This window comes from Schistocerca gregaria, unplaced genomic scaffold (assembly GCF_023897955.1).
Source record: "Schistocerca gregaria isolate iqSchGreg1 unplaced genomic scaffold, iqSchGreg1.2 ptg000441l, whole genome shotgun sequence".
NCBI classification, from domain to species: domain Eukaryota; kingdom Metazoa; phylum Arthropoda; class Insecta; order Orthoptera; family Acrididae; genus Schistocerca; species Schistocerca gregaria.
The window spans coordinates 1686213-1707878 of record NW_026061864.1 but is presented as its reverse complement, the minus strand read 5'-3'; positions in this window follow the sequence as shown (position 1 = coordinate 1707878).

The following is a 21666-nucleotide window of genomic DNA, read 5'->3' as shown; positions in this document are numbered from 1 at the left end:
AGTAAGAAGTAGTACAATTAAAGTTTTAGGTATCGATTATTGACTTTTTAGCTGGCTTTGGTGCCTTGGACATGACCTAGGAGCTTAAGATTCTGCATGAAAGGAGGACTAGCAGCCGAGTTGCAGGGGAGAATGTGAAAAGTGTTCATATGTAGTAAAAACCTGAGAAATCCGTCCGTTTTCGTCATTTGTTATCGAATCGCCTTAAAGCCATTTCGTCACATTGGCCGCTCTTCTCTCTGAAGCGGTTGTACTTATCGCCTGCAAAGCTATGTCGCGTGATGCGGTATGCGGAGACACTAAAAGCACCATAGTAGAACACAGATGAAGCTTCTAAGTTGATGTAATAGCCAGTAAGAAGTAGTACAATTCAAGTTTTAGGTATCGATTATTGACTTTTTAGCTGGCTTTGATGCCTTGGACATGAGCTAGGACCTTAAGATTCTGCATGAAAGGAGGACTAGCAGCCGAGTTGCACGGGAGAATGTGAAAAGTGTTCATATGTAGTAAAAACCTGAGAAATCCGTCCGTTTTCGTCATTTGTTATTGAATCGGCTTAAAGCCAGATCGTCACATTGGCCGCTCTTCTCTCTGAAACGGTTGTACTTATCGTCTGCAAAGCTATGTCGTATGCTGCGGTAGGCGGAGACACTGAAACCACCACAGTAGAACACAGATGAAGCTTCTAATTTGAAGTAATAGCCAGTAAGAAATAGTACAATTCAAGTTTTAGGTATCGATTATTGACTTTTTAGCTGGCTTTGATGCCTTGGACATGAGCTAGGACTTTAAGAATCTGCATGAAAGGAGGACTAGCAGCCGAGTTGCAGGGAAGAGTGTGAAAAGTGTTCATATGTAGTAAAAACCAGAGAAATCCGTCCGTTTTCGTCATTTGTTATCGAATCGACTTAAAGCCAGATCGTCACATTGGCCGCTCTTCTCTCTGAAGCGGTTGTACTTATCGTCTGCAAAGCTATGTCGCGTGCTGCGGTATGCGGAGACTCTAAAAGCACCATAGTAGAACACAGATGAAGCTTCTAAGTTGATGTAATAGCCAGTAAGAAGTAGTACAATTCAAGTTTTAGGTATGGATTATTGACATTTTAGCTGCCTTTGGTGCCTTGGACATGAGCTAGGACATTAAGATTCTGCATGAAAGGAGGACTAGCAGCCGCGTTGGACGGGAGCATGTGAAATGTGTTCATATGTAGTAAAAACCTGAGAAATCCGTCCGTTTTCGTCATTTGTTTTCGAATCGACTTAAAGCCCGATCGTCACATTGGCCGCTCTTCTCTCTGAAACGGTTGTACTTATCGTCTGCAAAGCTATGTCGCGTGCTGCGGTATGCGGAGACACTAAAATCACCATAGTAGAACACAGATGAAGCTTCTAAGATGATGTAATAGACAATAAGAAGTAGTACAATTCAAGTTTTAGGTATGGATTATTGTCCTTTTAGCTGGCTTTGGTGCGTTGGGCATGAGCTAGGACCTTAAGATTCTGCATGAAAGGAGGACTAGCAGCCGAGTTGCACGGGAGAATCTGAAAAGTGTTCATGTGTAGTAAAAACCTGACAAATCCGTCCGTTTTCGTCAATTGTTATCGAATCGACTTAAAGCCAGATCGTCACATTGGCCGCTCTTCTCTCTGAAACGGTTGTACTTATCGTCTGCAAAGCTATGTCGCGTGCTGCGGTATGCGCAGACACTAAAAGCACCATAGTAGAACACAGATGAAGCTTCTAAGATGATGTAATAGCCAGTAAGAAGTAGTACAATTCAAGTTTTAGGTATCGATTATTGACTTTTTAGCTGGCTTTGGTGCCTTGAACATGAGCTAGGACCTTAAGATTCTGCATGAAAGGAGGACTAGCAGCCGAGTTGCACGGGAGAATGTGAAAAGTGTTCATATGTAGTAAAAACCTGAGAAATCCGTCCGTTTTCGTCATTTGTTATCGAATCGACTTAAAGCCAGATCGTCACATTGGCCGCTCTTCTCTCTGAAACAGTTGTACTTATCGTCTTCAAAGCTATGTCGCGTGCTGCGGTATGCGGAGACACTAAAAGCACCATAGTAGATCACAGATGAAGCTTCTAAGTTGATGTAATAGCCAGTAAGAAGTAGTACAATTCAAGTTTTATGTATCGATTATTGACTTCTTAGCTGGCTTTGGTGCCTTGGACATGAGCTAGGACCTTAAGATTCTGCATGAAAGGAGGACTAGCACTTGAGTTGCACGGGAGAATGTGAAAAGTGTTCATATGTAGTAAGAACCTGAGAAATCCGTCCGTTTTCGTCATTTGTTATCGAATCGACTTAAAGCCAGATCGTCACATTGGCCGCTCTTCTCTCTGAAACGGTTGTACTTATCGCCTGCAAAGCTATGTCGCGTGATGCGGTATGCGGAGACACTAAAAGCACCATAGTAGAACACAGATGAAGCTTCTAAGTTGATGTAATAGCCAGTAAGAAGTATTACAATTCAAGTTTTAGGTATCGATTATTGACTTTTTAGCTCGCTTTGGTGCCTTGGACATGAGCTAGGACCTTAAGATTCTGCATGAAAGGAGGACTAGCAGCCGAGTTGCACGGGAGAATATGAAAAGTATTCAAATGTAGTAAAAACCAGAGAAATCCGTCCGTTTTCGTCATTTGTTATCGAATCGACTTAAAGCCAGATCGTCAAATTGGCCGCTCTTCTCTCTGAAACGGTTGTACTTATCGTCTTCAAAGCTATGTCACGTGCTGCGGTATGCGGAGACACTAAAAGCTCCATAGTAGAACACAGATGAAGCTTCTAAGTTGATGTAATAGCCAGTAAGAAGTAGTACAATTCAAGTTGTAGGTATCAATTATTGATTTTTTAGCTGGCTTTGTTGCCTTGGACATGAGCTAGGACCTTAAGATTCTGCAAGAAAGGAAGACTAGCAGCCAAGTTGCAGGGGAGAATGTGAAAAGTGTTCATATGTAGTAAAAACCTGAGAAATCTGTCCGTTTTCGTCATTTGTTATCGAATCGACTTAAAGCCAGATCGTCACATTGGCCGCTCTTCTCTCTGAAAAGGTTGTACTTATCGTCTTCAAAGCTATGTCGCGTGCTGCGGTATGCGGAGACACTAAAAGCACCATAGTAGAACACAGATGAAGCTTCTAAGTTGATGTAATAGCCAGTAAGAAGTAGTACAATTCAAGTTTTAGGTATCGATTATTGACTTTTTAGCTGGCTTTGGTGCCTTGGACATGAGCTAGGACCTTAACATTCTGCATGAAAGGAGGACTAGCAGCCGAGTTGCACGGGAGAATGTGAAAAGTGTTCATATGTAGTAAAAACCTGAGAAATCCGTCCGTTTTCGTCATTTGTTATCGAATCGACTTAAAGCCAGATCGTCACATTGGCCGCTCTTCTCTCTGAAACGGTTGTACTTATCGTCTGCAAAGCTATGTCGTATGCTGCGGTAGGCCGAGACACTGAAACCACCACAGTAGAACACAGATGTAGCTTCTAATTTGATGTAATAGCCAGTAAGAAATTGTACAATTCAAGTTTTAGGTATCGATTATTGACTTTTTAGCTGGCTTTGATGCCTTGGACATGAGCTAGGACCTTAAGAATCTGCATGAAAGGAGGACTAGCAGCCGTGTTGCAGGGAAGAGTGTGAAAAGTGTTCATATGTAGTAAAAACCTGAGAAATCTTCCGTTTTCGTCATTTGTTATCGAATCGACTTAAAGCCAGATTGTCACATTGGCCGCTCTTCTCTCTGAAACGGTTGTACTTATCGTCTGCAAAGCTATGTCGCGTGCTGCGGTATGCGGAGACTCTAAAAGCACCATAGTAGAACACAGATGAAGCTTTTAAGTTGATGTAATAGCCAGTAAGAAGTAGTACAATTCAAGTTTTAGGTACTGATTATTTACTTTTTAGCTGGCTTTGGTGCCTTGGACATGAGCTAGGACATTAAGATTCTGCATGAAAGGAGGACTAGCAGCCGCGTTGCACGGGAGAATGTGAAATGTGTTCATATGTAGTAAAAACCTGAGAAATCCGTCCGTTTTCGTCATTTGTTTTCGAATCGACTTAAAGCCCGATCGTCACATTGGCCGCTCTTCTCTCTGAAACGGTTGTACTTATCGTCTGCAAAGCTATGTCGCGTGCTGCGGTATGCGGAGACACCAAAATCACCATAGTAGAACACAGATGAAGCTTCTAAGATGATGTAATATACAATAAGAAGTAGTACAATTCAAGTTTTAGGTATGGATTACTGACTTTTTAGCTGGCTTTGGTGCCTTGGGCATGAGCTAGGACCTTAAGATTCTGCATGAAAGGAGGACTAGCAGCCGAGTTGCACGGGAGAATCTGAAAAGTGTTCATATGTAGTAAAAACCTGAGAAATCCGTCCGTTTTCGTCATTTGTCATCGAATCGACTTAAAGCCAGATCGTCACATTGGCCGCTCTTCTCTCTGAAACGGTTGTACTTATCGTCTGAAAAGCTATGTCGCTTGCTGCGGTATGCGCAGACACTAAAAGCACCATAGTATAAAACAGATGAAGCTTCTAAGTTGATGTAATAGCCAGTAAGAAGTAGTACAACTGAAGTTTTAGGTATCGATTATTGACTTTTTAGCTGGCTTTGGTGCCTTGGACATGAGCTAGGACCTTAAGATTCTGCATGATAGGAGGACTAGCAGCCGCGTTGCACGGGAGAATGTGAAATGTGTTCATATGTAGTAGAAACCTGAGAAATCCGTCCGTTTTCGTCATTTGTTATCGAATCGACTTAAAGCCCGATCGTCACATTGGCCGCTCTTCTCTCTGAAACGATTGTACTTATCGTCTGCAAAGCTATGTCGCGTGCTGCGGTATGTGGAGACACTAAAAGCACCATAGTAGAACACAGATGAAGCTTCTAAGTGGATGTAATAGCCAGTAAGAAGTAGTACAATTCAAGTTTTAGGTATCGATTATTGACTTTTTAGCTGGCTTTGGTGCCTTGGACATGAGCTAGGACCTTAAGATTCTGCATGAAAGGAGGACTAGCAGCCGAGTTGCGCGGGAGAATGTGCAAAGTGTTCATATGTAGTAAAAACCTGAGAAATCCGTTCGTTTTCGTCATTTGTTATCGAATCGACTTAAAGGCAGATCGTCACATTGGCCGCTCTTCTCTCTGAAACGGTTGTACTTATCGTCTGCAAAGCTATGTCGCGTGCTGCGGTATGCGGAGACACTAAAAGCACCATAGTAGAACACAGATGAAGCTTCTAAGTTGATGTAATAGCCAGTAAGAAGTAGTACAATTCAAGTATTAGGTACTGATTATTTACTTTTTAGCTGGCATTGGTGCCTTGGGCATGAGCTAGGACCTTAAGATTCTGCATGAAAGGAGGACTAGCAGCCGAGTTGCACGGGAGAATGTGAAAAGTGTTCATATGTAGTAAAAACCTGAGAAATCCGTCCGTTTTCGTCATTTGTTATCGAATCGACTTAAAGAGAGATCGTCACATTGGCCGCTCTTCTCTCTGAAACGGTTGTACTTATCGTCTGCAAAGCTATGTCGCGTGCTGCGGTATGCGCAGACACTTAAAGCACCATAGTATAAAACAGATGAAGCTTCTAAGTTGATGTAATAGCCAGTAAGAAGTAGTACAACTCAAGTTTTAGGTATCGATTATTGACTTCTTAGATGGATTTGGTGCCTTGGACATGAGCTAGGACCTTAAGATTCTGCATGAAAGGAGGACTAGCAGCCGAGTTGCACGGGACAATATGAAAAGTGTTCATATGTAGTAAAAACCTGGGAAATCCGTCCGTTTTCGTCATTTGTTATCGAATCGACTTAAAGCCAGATCGTCACATTGGCCGCTCTTCTCTCTGTAACGGTCGACTTATCGTCTGCAAAGCTATGTCGCGTGCTGCGGTATGCGGAGACACTAAAAGCACCATAGTAGAACACAGATGAAGCTTCTATGATGATGTAATAGCCAGTAAGAAGTAGTACAATTAAAGTTTTAGGTATCGATTATTGACTTTTTAGCTGGCTTTGGTGCCTTGGACATGACCTAGGACCTTAAGATTCTGCATGAAAGGAGGACTAGCAGCCGAGTTGCACGGGACAATATGAAAAGTGTTCATATGTAGTAAAAACCTGGGAAATCCGTCCGTTTTCGTCATTTGTTATCGAATCGACTTAAAGCCAGATCGTCACATTGGCCGCTCTTCTCTCTGTAACGGTCGACTTATCGTCTGCAAAGCTATGTCGCGTGCTGCGGTATGCGGAGACACTAAAAGCACCATAGTAGAACACAGATGAAGCTTCTAAGTTGATGTAATAGCCAGTAAGAAGTAGTACAATTCAAGTTTTAGGTATCGATTATTGACTTTTTAGCTGGCTTTGGTACCTTGGACATGAGCTAGGACCTTAAGATTCTGCATGAAAGGAGGACTAGCAGCCGAGTTGCACGGGAGAATGTGAAAAGTGTTCATATGTAGTAAAAACCTGAGAAATCCGTCCGTTTTCGTCATTTGTTATCGAATCGGCTTATAGCCAGATCGTCACATTGGCCGCTCTTCTCTCTGAAACGGTTGTACTTATCGTCTGCAAAGCTATGTCGCGTGCTGCGGTAGGCGGAGACACTGAAACCACCACAGTAGAACACAGATGAAGCTTCTAAATTGATGTAATAGCCAGTAAGAAATAGTACAATTCAAGTTTTAGGTATCGATTATTGACTTTTTAGCTGGCTTTGGTGCCTTGGACATGAGCTAGGACCTTAAGATTCTGCATGATAGGAGGAATAGCAGCCGCGTTGCACGGGAGAATGTGAAATGTGTTCATATGTAGTAGAAACCTGAGAAATCCGTCCGTTTTCGTCATTTGTTATCGAATCGACTTAAAGCCCGATCGTCACATTGGCCGCTCTTCTCTCTGAAACGGTTGTACTTATCGTCTGCAAAGCTATGTCGCGTGCTGCGGTATGCGGAGACACTAAAAGCACCATAGTAGAACACAGATGAAGCTTCTAAGTTGATGTAATAGCCAGTAAGAAGTAGTACAATTAAAGTTTTAGGTATCGATTATTGACTTTTTAGCTGGCTTTGGTGCCTTGGACATGAGCTAGGACCTTAAGATTCTGCATGAAAGGAGGACTAGCAGCCGCGTTGCACGGGAGAGAGTGAAATGTGTTCATATGTAGTAGAAACCTGAGAAATCCGTCCGTTTTCGTCATTTGTTATCGAATCGACTTAAAGCCAGATCGTCACATTGGCCGCTCTTCTCTCTGAAACGGTTGTACTTATCGTCTGCAAAGCTAAGTCGCGTGCTGCGGTATGCGGAGACAATAAAATCACCATAGTAGAACACAGATGAAGCTTCTAAGTCGATGTAATAGCCAGTAAGAAGTAGTACAATTCAAGTTTTAGGTATCGATTATTGACTTCTTAGATGGATTTGGTGCCTTGGACATGAGCTAGGACCTTAAGATTCTGCATGAAAGGAGGACTAGCAGCCGAGTTGCACAGGACAATATGAAAAGTGTTCATATGTAGTCTAAACCTGAGAAATCCGTCCGTTTTCGTCATGTGTTATCGAATCGCCTTAAAGCCAGATCGTCACATTGGCCGCTCTTCTCTCTGAAACGGTTGTACTTATCGTCTGCAAAGCTATGTCGTATGCTGCGGTAGGCGGAGACACTGAAACCACCACAGTAGAACACAGATGAAGCTTCTAATTTGATGTAATAGCCAGTAAGAAATAGTACAATTCAAGTTTTAGGTATCGATTATTGACTTTTTAGCTGGCTTTGATGCCTTGGACAGGAGCTAGGACCTTAAGAATCTGCATGAAAGGAGGACTAGCAGCCGAGTTGCAGGGAAGAATGTGAAAAGTGTTCATATGTAGTAAAAACCTGAGAAATCCGTCCGTTTTCGTCATTTGTTATCGAATCGACTTAAAGCCAGATCGTCACATTGGCCGCTCTTCTCTCTGAAACGGTTGTACTTATCGTCTGCAAAGCTATGTCGCGTGCTGCGGTATGCGGAGACTCTAAAAGCACCATAGTAGAACACAGATGAAGCTTCTAAGTTGATGTAATAGCCAGTAAGAAGTAGTACAATTCAAGATTTAGGTACTGATTATTTACTTTTTAGCTGGCTTTGGTGCCTTGGACATGAGCTAGGACATTAAGATTCTGCATGAAAGGAGGACTAGCAGCCGAGTTGCACGGGAGAATCTGAAAAGTGTTCATATGTAGTAAAAACCTGAGAAATCCGTCCGTTTTCGTCAATTGTTATCGAATCGACTTAAAGGCAGATCGTCACATTGGCCGCTCTTCTCTCTGAAACGGTTCTACTTATCGTCTGCAAAGCTATGTCGCGTGCTGCGGTATGCGGAGACACTAAAAGCACCATAGTAGAACACAGATGAAGCTTCTAAGTTGATGTAATAGCCAGTAAGAATTAGTACAATTCAAGTATTAGGTACTGATTATTTACTTTTTAGCTGGCTTTGGTGCCTTGGGCATGAGCTAGGACCTTAAGATTCTGCATGAAAGGAGGACTAGCAGCCGAGTTGCACGGGAGAATGTGAAAAGTGTTCATATGTAGTAAAAACCTGAGAAATCCGTCCGTTTTCGTCATTTGTTATCGAATCGACTTAAAGCCAGATCGTCACATTGGCCGCTCTTCTCTCTGAAACGATTGTACTTATCGTCTGCAAAGCTATGTCGCGTGCTGCGGTATGCGCAGACACTAAAAGCACCATAGTATAAAACAGATGAAGCTTCTAAGTTGATGTAATAGCCAGTAAGAAGTAGTACAACTCAAGTTTTAGGTATCGATTATTGACTTCTTAGATGGATTTGGTGCCTTGGACATGAGCTAGGACCTTAAGATTCTGCATGAAAGGAGGACTAGCAGCCGAGTTGCACGGGACAATATGAAAAGTGTTCATATGTAGTAAAAACCTGAGAAATCCGTCCGTTTTCGTCATTTGTTATCGAATCGACTTAAAGCCAGATCGTCACATTGGCCGCTCTTCTCTCTGAAACGGTTGTACTTATCGTCTTCAAAGCTATGTCGCGTGCTGCGGTATGCGGAGACACTAAAAGCACCATAGTAGAACACAGATGAAGCTTCTAAGTTGATGTAATAGCCAGTAAGAAGTAGTACAATTCAAGTTTTAGGTATCGATTATTGATTTTTTAGCTGGCTTTGTTGCCTTGGACATGAGCTAGGACCATAAGATTCTGCAAGAAAGGAGGACTAGCAGCCAAGTTGCAGGGGAGAATGTGAAAAGTGTTCATATGTAGTAAAAACCTGAGAAATCGGTCCGTTTTCGTCATTTGTTATCGAATCGACTTAAAGCCAGATCGTCACATTGGCCGCTCTTCTCTCTGAAACGGTTGTACTTATCGTCTTCAAAGCTATGTCGCGTGCTGCGGTATGCGGAGACACTAAAAGCACCATAGTAGAACACAGATGAAGCTTCTAAGTTGATGTAATAGCCAGTAAGAAGTAGTACAATTCAAGTTTTAGGTATCGATTATTGACTTTTTAGCTGGCTTTGGTGCCTTGGACATGAGCTAGGACCTTAAGATTCTGGATGAAAGGAGGAGTAGCAGCCGAGTTGCACGGGAGAATGTGAAAAGTGTTCATATGTAGTAAAAACCTGAGAAATCCGTCCGTTTTCGTCATTTGTTATCGAATCGACTTAAAGCCAGATCGTCACATTGGCCGCTCTTCTCTCTGAAACGGTTGTACTTATCGTCTGAAAAGCTATGTCGTATGCTGCGGTAGGCGAAGACACTGAAACCACCACAGTAGAACACAGATGAAGCTTCTAATTTGATGTAATAGCCAGTAAGAAATAGTACAATTCAAGTTTTAGGTATCTATTATTGACTTTTTAGCTGGCTTTGATGCCTTGGACATGAGCTAGGACCTTAAGAATCTGCATGAAATGAGGACTAGCAGCCGTGTTGCAGGGAAGAGTGTGAAAAGTGTTCATATGTAGTAAAAACCTGAGAAATCCGTCCGTTTTCGTCATTTGTTATCGAATCGACTTAAAGCCAGATCGTCACATTGGCCGCTCTTCTCTCTGAAACGGTTGTACTTTCGTCTGCAAAGCTATGTCGCGTGCTGCGGTATGCGGAGACTCTAAAAGCACCATAGTAGAACACAGATGAAGCTTCTAAGTTGATGTAATAGCCAGTAAGAAGTAGTACAATTCAAGTTTTAGGTACTGATTATTTACTTTTTACCTGGCTTTGGTGCCTTGGACATGAGCTAGGACATTAAGATTCTGCATGAAAGGAGGACTAGCAGCCGCGTTGCACGGGAGAATCCGAAATGTATTCATATGTAGTAAAAACCTGAGAAATCCGTCCGTTTTCGTCATTTGTTTTCGAATCGACTTAAAGCCCGATCGTCACATTGGCCGCTCTTCTCTCTGAAACGGTTGTACTTATCGTCTGCAAAGCTATGTCGCGTGCTGCGGTATGCGGAGACACTAAAATCACCATAGTAGAACACAGATGAAGCTTCTAAGATGATGTAATAGACAATAAGAAGTAGTACGATTCAAGTTTTAGGTATGGATTACTGACTTTTTAGCTGGCTTTGGTGCCTTGGGCATGAGCTAGGACCTTAAGTTTCTGCATGAAAGGAGGACTAGCAGCCGAGTTGCACGGGAGAATCTGAAAAGTGTTCATATGTAGTAAAAACCCGAGAAATCCGTCCGTTTTTGTCATTTGTTATCGAATCGACTTAAAGCCAGATCGTCACATTGGCCGCTCTTCTCTCTGAAACGGTTGTGCTTATCGTCTGCAAAGCTATGTCGTATGCTGCGGTAGGCGGAGACACTGAAACCACCACAGTAGAACACAGATGAAGCTTCTAATTTGATGTAATAGCCAGTAAGAAATAGTACAATTCAAGTTTTAGGTATCTATTATTGACATTTTAGCTGGCTTTGATGCCTTGGACATGAGCTAGGACCTTAAGAATCTGCATGAAATGAGGACTAGCAGCCGTGTTGCAGGGAAGAGTGTGAAAAGTGTTCATATGTAGTAAAAACCTGAGAAATCCGTCCGTTTTCGTCATTTGTTATCGAATCGACTTAAAGCCAGATCGTCACATTGGCCGCTCTTCTCTCTGAAACGGTTGTACTTATCGTCTGCAAAGCTATGTCGTATGCTGCGGTAGGCGGAGACACTGAAACCACCACAGTAGAACACAGATGAAGCTTCTAATTTGATGTAATAGCCAGTAAGAAATAGTACAATTCAAGTTTTAGGTATCGATTATTGACTTTTTAGCTGGCTTTGGTGCCTTGGGCATGAGCTAGGACCTTAAGATTCTGCATGAAAGGAGGACTAGCAGCCGAGTTGCACGGGAGAATCTGAAAAGTGTTCATATGTAGTAAAAACCTGAGAAATCCGTCCGTTTTCGTCATTTGTTATCGAATCGACTTAAAGCCAGATCGTCACATTGGCCGCTCTTCTCTCTGAAACGGTTGTACTTATCGTCTTCAAAGCTATGTCGCGTGCTGCGGTATGCGGAGACACTAAAAGCACCATAGTAGAACACAGATGAAGCTTCTAAGTTGATGTAATAGCCAGTAAGAAGTAGTACAATTCAAGTTTTAGGTATCGATTATTGACTTTTTAGCTGGCTTTGGTGCCTTGGACATGAGCTAGGACCTTAAGATTCTGCAATAAAGGAGGACTAGCAGCCGAGTTGCACGGGCGAAGGTGAAAAGTGTTCATATGTAGTAAAAACCTGAGAAATCGGTCCGTTTTCGTCATTTGTTATCGAATCGACTTAAAGCCAGATCGTCACATTGGCCGCTCTTCTCTCTGAAACGGTTGTACGTATCGTCTGCAAAGCTATATCGCGTGTTGCCGTAGGCGGAAACAGGAAAAGCACCATAGTAGAACACAGATGAAACTTCTAAGTTGATGTAATAGCCAGTAAGAAGTAGTCCAATTCAAGATTTAGGTATCGATTATTGACTTTTTAGCTGGCTTTGATGCCTTGGACATGAGCTAGGACCTTAAGAATCTGCATGAAATGAGGACTAGCAGCCGTGTTGCAGGGAAGAGTGTGAAAAGTGTTCATATGTAGTAAAAACCTGAGAAATCCGTCCGTTTTCGTCATTTGTTATCGAATCGACTTAAAGCCAGATCGTCACATTGGCCGCTCTTCTCTCTGAAACGGTTGTACTTTCGTCTGCAAAGCTATGTCGCGTGCTGCGGTATGCGGAGACTCTAAAAGCACCATAGTAGAACACAGATGAAGCTTCTAAGTTGATGTAATAGCCAGTAAGAAGTAGTACAATTCAAGTTTTAGGTACTGATTATTTACTTTTTACCTGGCTTTGGTGCCTTGGACATGAGCTAGGACATTAAGATTCTGCATGAAAGGAGGACTAGCAGCCGCGTTGCACGGGAGAATGTGAAATGTGTTCATATGTAGTAAAAACCTGAGAAATCCGTCCGTTTTCGTCATTTGTTTTCGAATCGACTTAAAGCCCGATCGTCACATTGGCCGCTCTTCTCTCTGAAACGGTTGTACTTATCGTCTGCAAAGCTATGTCGCGTGCTGCGGTATGCGGAGACACTAAAATCACCATAGTAGAACACAGATGAAGCTTCTAAGATGATGTAATAGACAATAAGAAGTAGTACAATTCAAGTTTTAGGTATGGATTACTGACTTTTTAGCTGGCTTTGGTGCCTTGGGCATGAGCTAGGACCTTAAGATTCTGCATGAAAGGAGGACTAGCAGCCGAGTTGCACGGGAGAATCTGAAAAGTGTTCATATGTAGTAAAAACCTGAGAAATCCGTCCGTTTTCGTCATTTGTTATCGAATCGACTTAAAGCCAGATCGTCACATTGGCCGCTCTTCTCTCTGAAACGGTTGTACTTATCGTCTGCAAAGCTATGTCGCGTGCTGCGGTATGCGCAGACACTAAAAGCACCATAGTATAAAACAAATGAAGCTTCTAAGTAGATGTAATAGACAGTAAGAAGTAGTACTACTGAAGTGTTAGGTATCGATTATTGACTTTTTAGCTGGCTTTGGTGCCTTGGACATGAGCTAGGACCTTAAGATTCTGCATGATAGGAGGACTAGCAGCCGCGTTGCACGGGAGAACGTGAAATATGTTCATATGTAGTAGAAACCTGAGAAATCCGTCCGTTTTCGTCATTTGTTGTCGAATCGACTTAAAGCCCGATCGCCACATTGGCCGCTCTTCTCTCTGAAACGGTTGTACTTATCGTCTGCAAAGCTATGTCGCGTGCTGCGGTATGTGGAGACACTAAAAGCACCATAGTAGAACACAGATGAAGCTTCTAAGTGGATGTAATAGCCAGTAAGAAGTAGTACAATTCAAGTTTTAGGTATCGATTATTGACTTTTTAGCTGGCTTTGGTGCCTTGGACATGAGCTAGGACCTTAAGATTCTGCAATAAAGGAGGACTAGCAGCCGAGTTGCACGGGCGAAGGTGAAAAGTGTTCATATGTAGTAAAAACCTGAGAAATCGGTCCGTTTTCGTCATTTGTTATCGAATCGACTTAAAGCCAGATCGTCACATTGGCCGCTCTTCTCTCTGAAACGGTTGTACTTTCGTCTGCAAAGCTATGTCGCGTGCTGCGGTATGCGGAGACTCTAAAAGCACCATAGTAGAACACAGATGAAGCTTCTAAGTTGATGTAATAGCCAGTAAGAAGTAGTACAATTCAAGTTTTAGGTACTGATTATTTACTTTTTACCTGGCTTTGGTGCCTTGGACATGAGCTAGGACATTAAGATTCTGCATGAAAGGAGGACTAGCAGCCGCGTTGCACGGGAGAATGTGAAATGTGTTCATATGTAGTAAAAACCTGAGAAATCCGTCCGTTTTCGTCATTTGTTTTCGAATCGACTTAAAGCCCGATCGTCACATTGGCCGCTCTTCTCTCTGAAACGGTTGTACTTATCGTCTGCAAAGCTATGTCGCGTGCTGCGGTATGCGGAGACACTAAAATCACCATAGTAGAACACAGATGAAGCTTCTAAGATGATGTAATAGACAATAAGAAGTAGTACAATTCAAGTTTTAGGTATGGATTACTGACTTTTTAGCTGGCTTTGGTGCCTTGAGCATGAGCTAGGACCTTAAGATTCTGCATGAAAGGAGGACTAGCAGCCGAGTTGCACGGGAGAATCTGAAAAGTGTTCATATGTAGTAAAAACCTGAGAAATCCGTCCGTTTTCGTCATTTGTTATCGAATCGACTTAAAGCCAGATCGTCACATTGGCCGCTCTTCTCTCTGAAACGGTTGTGCTTATCGTCTGCAAAGCTATGTCGTATGCTGCGGTAGGCGGAGACACTGAAACCACCACAGTAGAACACAGATGAAGCTTCTAATTTGATGTAATAGCCAGTAAGAAATAGTACAATTCAAGTTTTAGGTATCTATTATTGACATTTTAGCTGGCTTTGATGCCTTGGACATGAGCTAGGACCTTAAGAATCTGCATGAAATGAGGACTAGCAGCCGTGTTGCAGGGAAGAGTGTGAAAAGTGTTCATATGTAGTAAAAACCTGAGAAATCCGTCCGTTTTCGTCATTTGTTATCGAATCGACTTAAAGCCAGATCGTCACATTGGCCGCTCTTCTCTCTGAAACGGTTGTACTTATCGTCTGCAAAGGTATGTCGTATGCTGCGGTAGGCGGAGACACTGAAACCACCACAGTAGAACACAGATGAAGCTTCTAATTTGATGTAATAGCCAGTAAGAAATAGTACAATTCAAGTTTTAGGTATCGATTATTGACTTTTTAGCTGGCTTTGGTGCCTTGGGCATGAGCTAGGACCTTAAGATTCTGCATGAAAGGAGGACTAGCAGCCGAGTTGCACGGGAGAATCTGAAAAGTGTTCATATGTAGTAAAAACCTGAGAAATCCGTCCGTTTTCGTCATTTGTTATCGAATCGACTTAAAGCCAGATCGTCACATTGGCCGCTCTTCTCTCTGAAACGGTTGTACTTATCGTCTTCAAAGCTATGTCGCGTGCTGCGGTATGCGGAGACACTAAAAGCACCATAGTAGAACACAGATGAAGCTTCTAAGTTGATGTAATAGCCAGTAAGAAGTAGTACAATTCAAGTTTTAGGTATCGATTATTGACTTTTTAGCTGGCTTTGGTGCCTTGGACATGAGCTAGGACCTTAAGATTCTGCAATAAAGGAGGACTAGCAGCCGAGTTGCACGGGCGAAGGTGAAAAGTGTTCATATGTAGTAAAAACCTGAGAAATCGGTCCGTTTTCGTCATTTGTTATCGAATCGACTTAAAGCCAGATCGTCACATTGGCCGCTCTTCTCTCTGAAACGGTTGTACGTATCGTCTGCAAAGCTATATCGCGTGTTGCCGTAGGCGGAAACAGGAAAAGCACCATAGTAGAACACAGATGAAACTTCTAAGTTGATGTAATAGCCAGTAAGAAGTAGTCCAATTCAAGATTTAGGTATCGATTATTGACTTTTTAGCTGGCTTTGATGCCTTGGACATGAGCTAGGACCTTAAGAATCTGCATGAAATGAGGACTAGCAGCCGTGTTGCAGGGAAGAGTGTGAAAAGTGTTCATATGTAGTAAAAACCTGAGAAATCCGTCCGTTTTCGTCATTTGTTATCGAATCGACTTAAAGCCAGATCGTCACATTGGCCGCTCTTCTCTCTGAAACGGTTGTACTTTCGTCTGCAAAGCTATGTCGCGTGCTGCGGTATGCGGAGACTCTAAAAGCACCATAGTAGAACACAGATGAAGCTTCTAAGTTGATGTAATAGCCAGTAAGAAGTAGTACAATTCAAGTTTTAGGTACTGATTATTTACTTTTTACCTGGCTTTGGTGCCTTGGACATGAGCTAGGACATTAAGATTCTGCATGAAAGGAGGACTAGCAGCCGCGTTGCACGGGAGAATGTGAAATGTGTTCATATGTAGTAAAAACCTGAGAAATCCGTCCGTTTTCGTCATTTGTTTTCGAATCGACTTAAAGCCCGATCGTCACATTGGCCGCTCTTCTCTCTGAAACGGTTGTACTTATCGTCTGCAAAGCTATGTCGCGTGCTGCGGTATGCGGAGACACTAAAATCACCATAGTAGAACACAGATGAAGCTTCTAAGATGATGTAATAGACAATAAGAAGTAGTACAATTCAAGTTTTAGGTATGGATTACTGACTTTTTAGCTGGCTTTGGTGCCTTGGGCATGAGCTAGGACCTTAAGATTCTGCATGAAAGGAGGACTAGCAGCCGAGTTGCACGGGAGAATCTGAAAAGTGTTCATATGTAGTAAAAACCTGAGAAATCCGTCCGTTTTCGTCATTTGTTATCGAATCGACTTAAAGCCAGATCGCCACATTGGCCGCTCTTCTCTCTGAAACGGTTGTACTTATCGTCTGCAAAGCTATGTCGCGTGCTGCGGTATGCCCAGACACTAAAAGCACCATAGTATAAAACAAATGAAGCTTCTAAGTAGATGTAATAGACAGTAAGAACTAGTACTACTGAAGTGTTAGGTATCGATTATTGACTTTTTAGCTGGCTTTGGTGCCTTGGACATGAGCTAGGACCTTAAGATTCTGCATGATAGGAGGACTAGCAGCCGCGTTGCACGGGAGAACGTGAAATATGTTCATATGTAGTAGAAACCTGAGAAATCCGTCCGTTTTCGTCATTTGTTGTCGAATCGACTTAAAGCCCGATCGCCACATTGGCCGCTCTTCTCTCTGAAACGGTTGTACTTATCGTCTGCAAAGCTATGTCGCGTGCTGCGGTATGTGGAGACACTAAAAGCACCGTAGTAGAACACAGATGAAGCTTCTAAGTGGATGTAATAGCCAGTAAGAAGTAGTACAATTCAAGTTTTAGGTATCGATTATTGACTTTTTAGCTGGCTTTGGTGCCTTGGACATGAGCTAGGACCTTAAGATTCTGCATGAAAGGAGGACTAGCAGCCGAGTTGCACGGGAGAATGAGAAAAGTGTTCATATGTAGTAAAAACCTGAGAAATCCGTCCGTTTTCGTCAATTGTTATCGAATCGACTTAAAGGCAGATCGTCACATTGGCCGCTCTTCTCTCTGAAACGGTTCTACTTATCGTCTGCAAAGCTATGTCGCGTGCTGCGGTATGCGCAGACACTAAAAGCACCATAGTATAAAACAGATGAAGCTTCTAAGTTGATGTAATAGCCAGTAAGAAGTAGTACAACTCAAGTTTTAGGTATCGATTATTGACTTCTTAGATGGATTTGGTGCTTTGGACATGAGCTAGGACCTTAAGATTCTGCATGAAAGGAGGACTAGCAGCCGAGTTGCACGGAACAATATGAAAAGTGTTCATATGTAGTAAAAACCTGAGAAATCCGTCCGTTTTCGTCATTTGTTATCGAATCGACTTAAAGCCAGATCGTCACATTGGCCGCTCTTCTCTCTGAAACGGTTGTACTTATCGTCTGCAAAGCTATGTCGCGTGCTGCGGTATGCGGAGACACTAAAAACACCATAGTAGAACACAGATGAAGCTTCTATGATGATGTAATAGCCAGTAAGAAGTAGTACAATTAAAGTTTTAGGTATCGATTATTGACTTTTTAGCTGGCTTTGGTGCCTTGGACATGACCTAGGACCTTAAGATTCTGCATGAAAGGAGGACTAGCAGCCGAGTTGCACGGGAGAATGTGAAAAGTGTTCATATGTAGTAAAAACCTGAGAAATCCGTCGGTTTTCGTCATTTGTTATCGAATCGGCTTAAAGCCAGATCGTCACATTGGCCGCTCTTCTCCCTGAAACGGTTGTACTTATCGTCTGCAAAGCTATGTCGCGTGCTGCGGTAGGCGGAGACACTGAAACCACCACAGTAGAACACAGATGAAGCTTCTAATTTGATGTAATAGCCAGTAAGAAATAGTACAATTCAAGTATTAGGTATCGATTATTGACTTTTTAGCTGGCTTTGGTGCCTTGGACATGAGCTAGGACCTTAAGATTCTGCATGATAGGAGGAATAGCAGCCGCGTTGCACGGGAGAATGTGAAATGTGTTCATATGTAGTAGAAACCTGAGAAATCCGTCCGTTTTGGTCATTTGTTATCGAATCGACTTAAAGCCCGATCGTCACATTGGCCGCTCTTCTCTCTGAAACGGTTGTACTTATCGTCTGCAAAGCTATGTCGCGTGCTGCGGTATGCGGAGACACTAAAAGCACCATAGTAGAACACAGATGAAGCTTCTAAGTTGATGTAATAGCCAGTAAGAAGTAGTACAATTCAAGTTTTAGGTATCGATTATTGACTTTTTAGCTGGCTTTGGTGCCTTGGACATGAGCTAGGACCTTAAGATTCTGCATGAAAGGAGGACTAGCAGCCGCGTTGCAGGGGAGAGAGTGAAATGTGTTCATATGTAGTAGAAACCTGAGAAATCCGTCCCGTTTTCGTCATTTGTTATCGAATCGACTTAAAGCCCGATCGTCACATTGGCCGCTCTTCTCTCTGAAACGGTTGTACTTATCGTCTGCAAAGCTAAGTCGCGTGCTGCGGTATGCGGAGACAATAAAATCACCATAGTAGAACACAGATGAAGCTTCTAAGTCGATGTAATAGCCAGTAAGAAGTAGTACAATTCAAGTTTTAGGTATCGATTATTGACTTCTTAGAATGATTTGGTGCCTTGGACATGAGCTAGGACCTTAAGATTCTGCATGAAAGGAGGACTAGCAGCCGAGTTGCACGGGACAATATGAAAAGTGTTCATATGTAGTCTAAACCTGAGAAATCCGTCCGTTTTCGTCATTTGTTATCGAATCGCCTTAAAGCCAGATCGTCACATTGGCCGCTCTTCTCTCTGAAACGGTTGTACTTATCGTCTGCAAAGCTATGTCGTATGCTGCGGTAGGCGGAGACACTGAAACCACCACAGTAGAACACAGATGAAGCTTCTAATTTGATGTAACAGCCAGTAAGAAATAGTAGAATTCAAGTTTTAGGTATCGATTATTGACTTTTTAGCTGGCTTTGATGCCTTGGACATGAGCTAGGACCTTAAGAATCTGCATGAAAGGAGGACTAGCAGCCGAGTTGCAGGGAAGAATGTGAAAAGTGTTCATATGTAGTAAAAACCTGAGAAATCCGTCCGTTTTCGTCATTTGTTGTCGAATCGACTTAAAGCCAGATCGTCACATTGGCCGCTCTTCTCTCTGAAACGGTTGTACTTATCGTCTGCAAAGCTATGTCGCGTGCAGCGGTATGCGGAGACTCTAAAAGCACCATAGTAGAACACAGATGAAGCTTCTAAGTTGATGTAATAGCCAGTAAGAAGTAGTACAATTCAAGTTTTAGGTACTGATTATTTACTTTTTAGCTGGCTTTGGTGCCTTGGACATGAGCTAGGACATTAAGATTCTGCATGAAAAGAGGACTAGCAGCCGCGTTGCACGGGAGATTGTGAAATGTGTTCATATGTAGTAGAAACCTGAGAAATCCGTCCGTTTTCGTCATTTGTTATCGAATCGACTTAAAGCCCGATCGTCACATTGGCCGCTCTTCTCTCTGAAACGGTTGTACTTATCGTCTCCAAAGCTATTTCGCGTGCTGCGGTATGTGGAGACACTAAAAGCACCATAGTAGAACACAGATGAAGCTTCTAAGTGGATGTAATAGCCAGTAAGAAGTAGTACAATTCAAGTTTTAGGTATCGATTATTGACTTTATAGCTGGCTTTGGTGCCTTGGACATGAGCTAGGACCTTAAGATTCTGCATGAAAGGAGGACTAGCAGCCGAGTTGCACGGGAGAATGTGAAAAGTGTTCATATGTAGTAAAAACCTGAGAAATCCGTCCGTTTTCGTCAATTGTTATCGAATCGACTTAAAGGCAGATCGTCACATTGGCCGCTCTTCTCTCTGAAACGGTTCTACTTATCGTCTGCAAAGCTGTGTCGCGTGCTGCGGTATGCGGAGACACTAAAAGCACCATAGTAGAACACAGATGAAGCTTCTAATTTGATGTAATAGCCAGTAAGAAGTAGTACAATTCAAGTATTAGGTACTGATTATTTACTTTTTAGCTGGCTTTGGTGCCTTGGGCATGAGCTAGGACCTTAAGATTCTGCATGAAAGGAGGACTAGCAGTCGAGTTGCACGGGAGAATGTGAAAAGTGTTCATATGTAGTAAAAACCTGAGAAATCCGTCCGTTTTCGTCATTTGTTATCGAATCGACTTAAAGCCAGATCGTCACATTGGCCGCTCTTCTCTCTGAAACGGTTGTACTTATCGTCTGCAAAGCTATGTCGCGTGCTGCGGTATTCGCAGACACTAAAAGCACCATAGTATAAAACAGATGAAGCTTCTAAGTTGATGTAATAGCCAGTAAGAAGTAGTACAACTCAAGTTTTAGGTATCGATTATTGACTTTTTAGATGGCTTTGGTGCCTTGGACATGACCTAGGTCCTTAAGATTCTGCATGAAAGGAGGACTAGCAGCCGAGTTGCACGGGAGAATGTGAAAAGTGTTCATATGTAGTAAAAACCTGAGAAATCCGTCCGTTTTCGTCATTTGTTATCGAATCGGCTTAAAGCCAGATCGTCACATTGGCCGCTCTTCTCTCTGAAACGGTTGTACTTATCGTCTGCAAAGCTATGTCGCGTGCTGCGGTAGGCGGAGACACTGAAACCACAACAGTAGAACACAGATGAAGCTTCTAATTTGATGTAATAGCCAGTAAGAAATAGTACAATTCAAGTTTTAGGTATCGATTATTGACTTTTTAGCTGGCTTTGGTGCCTTGGACATGAGCTAGGACCTTAAGATTCTGCATGATAGGAGGAATAGCAGCCGCGTTGCACGGGAGAATGTGAAATGTGTTCATATGTAGTAGAAACCTGAGAAATCCGTCCGTTTTCGTCATTTGTTATCGAATCGACTTAAAGCCCGATCGTCACATTGGCCGCTCTTCTCTCTGAAACGGTTGTACTTATCGTCTGCAAAGCTATGTCGCGTGCTGCGGTAGGCGGAGACACTAAAAGCACCATAGTAGAACACAGATGAAGCTTCTAAGTTGATGTAATAGCCAGTAAGAAGTAGTACAATTCAAGTTTTAGGTATCGATTATTGACTTGTTAGCTGGCTTTGGTGCCTTGGACATGAGCTAGGACCTTAAGATTCTGCATGAAAGGAGGACTAGCAGCCGCGTTGCACGGGAGAGAGTGAAATGTGTTCATATGTAGTAGAAACCTGAGAAATCCGTCCGTTTTCGTCATTTGTTATCGAATCGACTTAAAGCCCGATCGTCACATTGGCCGCTCTTCTCTCTGAAACGGTTGTACTTATCGTCTGCAAAGCTAAGTCGCGTGCTGCGGTATGCGGAGACAATAAAATCACCATAGTAGAACACAGATGAAGCTTCTAAGTCGATGTAATAGCCAGTAAGAAGAAGTACAATTCAAGTTTTAGGTATGGATTACTGACTTTTTAGCTGGCTTTGGTGCCTTGGGCATGAGCTAGGACCTTAAGATTCTGCATGAAAGGAGGACTAGCAGCCGAGTTGCACGGGAGAATGTGAAAAGTGTTCATATGTAGTAAAAACCTGAGAAATCCGTCCGTTTTCGTCAATTGTTATCGAAT